This window comes from Ziziphus jujuba, chromosome 12, assembly GCF_031755915.1.
Source record: "Ziziphus jujuba cultivar Dongzao chromosome 12, ASM3175591v1".
Taxonomy (NCBI): domain Eukaryota; kingdom Viridiplantae; phylum Streptophyta; class Magnoliopsida; order Rosales; family Rhamnaceae; genus Ziziphus; species Ziziphus jujuba.
Window position 1 is genome coordinate 22,736,643 of NC_083390.1, and position 6,000 is coordinate 22,742,642.

Sequence of the window (6,000 nt, forward strand, 5' to 3'; positions counted from 1 at the left end):
ATTTTTTAATTTATTTTTTAATAATAATTTTTCTAATATGTGAATATATATATATTTTAGTGAGAGAAAGAAAGAGAAAGAAAACGCATAGCAGGTTGAATATTCGCTTCTCGTCCCCTATCTGTAAGCTGGCAATGACGTCAGCATCCAAACCATTTTTTTCATTTTTTATTTTTTTTGTTTTGATTTTTTTTTTTTAATGAGATAAGATCGAAGAGACTCTTTCTCTCTCCAGATTGGTATTTATTTTCCTATTCATTTTATTGTTTTTAATATTCTCTCTCATACGAATATACCTGCGGTTTCATAGCCCCGAGGGAATCTTTAGCGCGTGGAAACGTGTTAGCATTGCGCGTGTGCTTCTGGCGGTGGTGGGGACTCTTCGTAAATGTGGCTTTTCGAGCTCGCTAAGAGCCAACCTCTTTCATCCTCATCCACTCTGCCCTCTTCGTACGGCCGGCTTCGTCGTTTCCATCACCACTCGCTAATGGATAGCGCGTGCCAAACGGTAGCCAACGGGATTGCGACGTGTCTCACTGGTGGGACCCACCGATTTTTGCGGGAATCGAGAATATGCAATCTTGGATTCTGGGCTAGGGGGTTATGATTACATGGGGATGGGCTTAGATAGTGGGACGCCAATGCGACGGAATTTTGTGGCCGCGGCAAAACGTAACCAATGAGACGTTGACATGTAAGTAGATTCTTATATTTATATATTATTATATGCAATGCAATTTCCTTTTCTGTTTCGTTTGGGATTTTTTTTCTTTTTGCGATTTTGGTTCATTTTTTTCGTTGTTATAGTTTACTAACTTCTAAAACCTTGTTTTTTGTTTTATTCAGAAAAATGTATGCAGTCTTATAGAATATGAGATAGAGGGCTAGATCAATATAAAACAAAATAATATTAATAGTGTGATAAAACTTTTAGGATTAAAAAAAAATAATAATAAATAAATAAATAAATAAATAAGAACAAAACAAAACAAAAATGTTTGTGAACCAAGCATGTACCTAAAAGAAAAATAATAACAAAATAATAAAAATAATAATGGAAATTATGTTGTTGAAATTTGTATATGGCTAAAGCAATTTTTGTGCTATCATTGTTTCTGTTTATTCTTTTTGGACAGTTAAAAAAAAACTAAAAAAAATGAGGAATTCATTGAACTTTTGTTTTTATTATCAATGTTTAAAATATTCGATATAGAAATGGATAGAATTTTCATAATATCTATTGAAACTTCTAAAATTTCGGTAAAATTTTCATGAAAATTTTCATAAAATATCTACATCAAATCCGTAATGATTTGGTTAAAAAAGCCTATAATTTCTACGGAAATTTTCAAAATTTTCATGAAATTTCTACTGAACTTTCGAAAATATCCAATATTTTTTATTTTTTTAAATTAATAAATATTATTGATATTTAGTAAAAAAATTTATTAAATTAACTTCATTAATAATTTTTTTACCCTTTAATTGCTTTTTAGACATTTAGTGATATAAAAAAACTAGAATGAATTGAATTGGATAACGTTAATAAGTTCTACTTATTTATTGAATATCAATAAAGCAAAAATATAAAGATTGTGGATTATATTTTTGAAACTTATAAATCTTAATATTTGAAACTATAATAAAAGATGATGATAAAGAGGGCAATTAAATGTACCAATGGATTAGAGATATTTATTTAAATGATCATGAAGGGAATCCTGATCCAAAAATTGCTCAACAAGCTAAAAAATATGAAATAAATGTTTAAAAAGTGATTGCTGAAGAAGTAAATTCTAGTAGTGGTGATTCATTTTAAAGGCTTATGAGAGAGCCAACTAGAACTACTAGTACTTCAGCTTCATTAGGTGGTACAAATTCACAATTTGAGACTTTTAGTAGTCACTCTAGCTCTAGTGGTGATGAAGATAACTTCAATAAATTATCTGAATTAGAAGTTAGAAGACGTAGTGGCCAACGGGAATCACCAAGTCAAGAAGTTGGATTAAGCCCATTTACTGGTGAACAATATTACACACATGCAACACAAGATGAAGATAATGGGAGTAGAGATGTAGGTCAAGGATTCGGTGCTATTGGAAAAGACTATATATGTAAAGAAAAATCTATAATGGAGATGTCACAACAATAATAAGATTCAATTTCTATAAATTTTTTATCTATGAGGGTTGGAAGTCATTTTCATAATCCTTATTCAATGGATATGTATGGAATGTCATTAAGTAGCAACTCATGGATACCATCTTAAACTCAACCATCAGAGAGTAGTAGTTATGCACATAGTCAACCAATAATGCAATATCCATATGGTTGGCATATTAATAATTATATGCAAAATTATATGAAGATATATTTTTTCATAACTACTTCACACATTTCACATATCAAAGTCAAAATGAGGAAGAAACCGATAATTTTCAACCACCGAGAAGTTCTATGTGGTATTAAAATGACATTTATGAACTACAATATAATTGTAATAATCGTTTTAAATATTTTAGTTAATAAATAATTTTATCATATATGTATTTTTTAATATATTTTTATTAATAATAATTCATATATGGTCATTAATGTTTATAGAAAATCAATTCACTAATAATAATATAATATTCATTCAATCAATATATTAGCAAGTTTTATAATTAATTTGACAATTAATTGATTAAATAAGCTAATTCTAAAATTTCAATAAAAATTTTCATCATTTTTTATAACTTTTTATTGATATTCGATATTTTCTGAAATTTCCATAGAAATTTCTATATTTTAAACTCTTGATATTTCCATCGATATCAATTTTTTGAATCTTACTTATTACGAGGTGGATTTAGATATCAAAATGAATTTGAGGTACAAAATTTAAGTGAGAATTCAACAATGTATAGGGGACTTTATATTTATTTGGATAAATTAATTGTGTTCTATCCATTAAAATTCTTTAACATTTTTTCCTTTTAGGACCAAAGGAACATAAAAGAAAAACAAAATAAATAAATAAATAAAACAACGAAACGAGCATATAATGTGCAAGTGATAAGTAAAATGAGTTTCTCACAAAAATAATTGGATAACTTATCAGATATTTAAGAGATAATAATAATAATAATATTATTATTATTATTATTATATGAATTGAAGAAAAGTATGTGTACTGAATTGGTTTAATGACTCTAAAGATAGTTGGCCAGTCCAACCTTAGTAGCAAGTTTGAAAGAAAAAGTTTATTCCATATGAGAAATTTTAGCTTTTTTTTTTTTTTTTTTTTGGGGTTATAAAAGAACATCATATTAGCATTTGACTATCATACTTGTCTGACGATAAGCTGTAAAAGTTGATTAAAACAACTAAATATTAATAAGGCGGTGTAAAAGTATGCTACAGTGAAAGGCCACTTGTTTTTTTTTTTTTTTGGGCTAATTTGGCCCAATATCTTATAAGGACGAGGTTAATGATTTTTACCCCTTCATTTGGTATCTTTTTTTTTTTCTACCCTTTCAATTTTTGATAATTCCAAAATACCCTTATATTCAAATTAAATATTTTTATTTTTTTTTTTCTATGTTTTTTTCTTTCTTTTCTTCATCCGACTTTTCTCTTCTTCTTATAATCAATATCCAGCCCATTAGGAGCCCTCTGTTTCCTTTCGCATCGGCCGGATTGTAAGCTTGAAGACTGTGCATTTTGAAGGAAATGGTGAAGAGGCGACTCAGAGAGAAAACTGCAGGGTTTTAGAGAGCCCTAGGAGCAGAAGCAGAAGCAACAGGTAGGCAACAGCGAAGTAGGAAAGCATGAGGCTCATTCGGTCAATCACTGGTAATCTTCTCCTCTCCATTTTCAAATTCTTAAGCTTTTCCCCAGACATTTTCTTACTCGTTTCGCTAATAATGAAATAGTTTTTTTTTAAATAAATAATATATTTTAGATTGTTATAATTCAGGGCAGCATAATTCACTGCTACGAGAGGTGGGACGGCGATACTTCAGTGCGGTTTCAACAGAGGAATACGCAAGGAGGAACTACGCAAGCAATGTCTCTGAGTATAACACTGTTATTGGTTCTCTCACTGCGCAGAGAAGGTAGATTCTAATTTTTTTTTTTTGGGAGAAATTGTGAAAGTTGTGTTCTTTTTTTTTATTTTTTTTATTTTTAATAACGGTGGTGGTAGGCATTTCTTGCTGAGAGATGTGTATGATGATATGATGCTGGATGGAGTACAGCCAACTAGGGATACATTCCATTCTCTCATCATTGGAACCATGAAAACCTCTTGCTTGCAGGACCTTTTCTACTTTTCTGACCAAATGAAATCCATGGGTTTGGTCCCTGATGTATGTATTTGTATATATATGCTTCTTCTTCTTTTTTCGTTTTTGTTTTTTTTTCACATGGATCTGCATTAATTTTTCTCTGCTGACTATTAGATTCTTTCAAGATTGGAAATTTTGTATAAAGTTACTTTGTGTTTTTTTTTTCTTTTTTTTTTCCCTAGCTATTACAATGTATTGCTTTGTGTTATAGGTTACTTTATACAACATTTTAGTTTCTTGATGTAGTGCAGATGAACTCTATCACTGTTGACTCGAGGCCAAAGTGCTTGGCTGGTATTATTTTTTATGGTTACCCTTCTTATTCTAGCATGTATGCAGAAGAAACAAGTTACTACTTTTTCTCTAGGTGATTGATGAAATAGATGGAGCTCTTGGTGATGGCAAAGGTGCTGTGGAGGTTATTCTAAAGATGGTAATTGTGTGTTTTATATTATTATTATTTTTTTGGGTTTTGTGTGTTTTTCATTATTAAATGCTGCTTATTTATTAAATTTAATTGTCTGCACGCTTATTTGTGTTTTAATATAATTGTAGTTATAGTTATTTTATTACTATAATTGCTGTTGGTGATTAAATATAACTGCTTTCGTTGTTATCAGTTATTGTTGTCATGTATAATTCTTGTTTTCCTTAATGTTTAATGCAAACTATCAGTTATTGCATTTACTTCATTATCAACATGAGAATCATAAGGGAAATTTACTATTTAAACTCCATGGTTGCACATTCTATACGTTAACAGACACCTCCATTTCTACTGAGGGTAATATATTCAGCTATGGTGGTTTTTATTTCCCAGTGCTCATTATATTTTTCACTTTTATTTTATGTTGTTCATATAGGTTTCTGCAGATAAGAAGTCTGATACAGGGAAGGAGAATTTTCCAAATGAAGAAAATCATGAAAGTACATAGAAAGTTTATCATTCATATGGAGTTTCCTTTTCATGATTCTTTTCATGTAAACTAGATAGTATTTTTTGGTTATTGACAACTACTTCCTTTCTACAGGGTTCATATATTTGTTCAACCAACAGTTAATCGTGTTGTCAGCAGGTGATCCTTGACTACCATGGCTGATGTTTAATTGTTGTGACAATTTCAAGCCTTTCCATTTCTGATTTCATCTGTTTTATAGACATTTTAGATACTTTGTTGCTTTCATGACTTCTGAAATTTCCTTAGAATTTCTAATATGAAGTCATTGAATGGAAATAGGATCTTTAGATGGAAGACTTAATTATTTTGATTATACAATTCAATCTTCGGGACAACATATCCACTTGCATACTTACTACTTACAAGACATTTTGATAATGACTCGCTTTGTGATATTTTTCTTCCTTTGTTGATGTCTAGACCAATAATTCTACTCTTCACAGTTTGCATATAGCATTTATCGCATATGAGGACAGCTAAGGTCTTCAGTTCTCATTATATTTATTTAAAATTTTTTTGAGAGAATCCCTTATTTTATTAAATCAGAGATGCTTTTTTGTCAAGTATTAAAAAAAGTTAGTCATTTTTTTAGGTTGAGATTTAAAACAAAATGCTTTTGTAATTTTTCTTAATTATTTACAATAATTTTTCTTTTTAAAATATTTCAAATCCAAGACCGTTTGTATGAATCCAATAAAACAAATAAATAA

General features: G+C 29.4%; 1 long non-coding RNA gene across 1 annotated transcript; it reads left to right on the top strand.

Moving 5' to 3' along the window:
• The first annotated feature begins 3,971 nt into the window (after positions 1-3,971).
• On the top strand, positions 3,972-5,305 carry LOC125424084 (uncharacterized). Its single transcript, XR_009635366.1, has 3 exons — positions 3,972-4,100; positions 4,190-4,764; positions 5,195-5,305. It is a non-coding gene; the product is annotated as an uncharacterized LOC125424084 (long non-coding RNA).
• Positions 5,306-6,000: the final 695 nt, after the last annotated feature.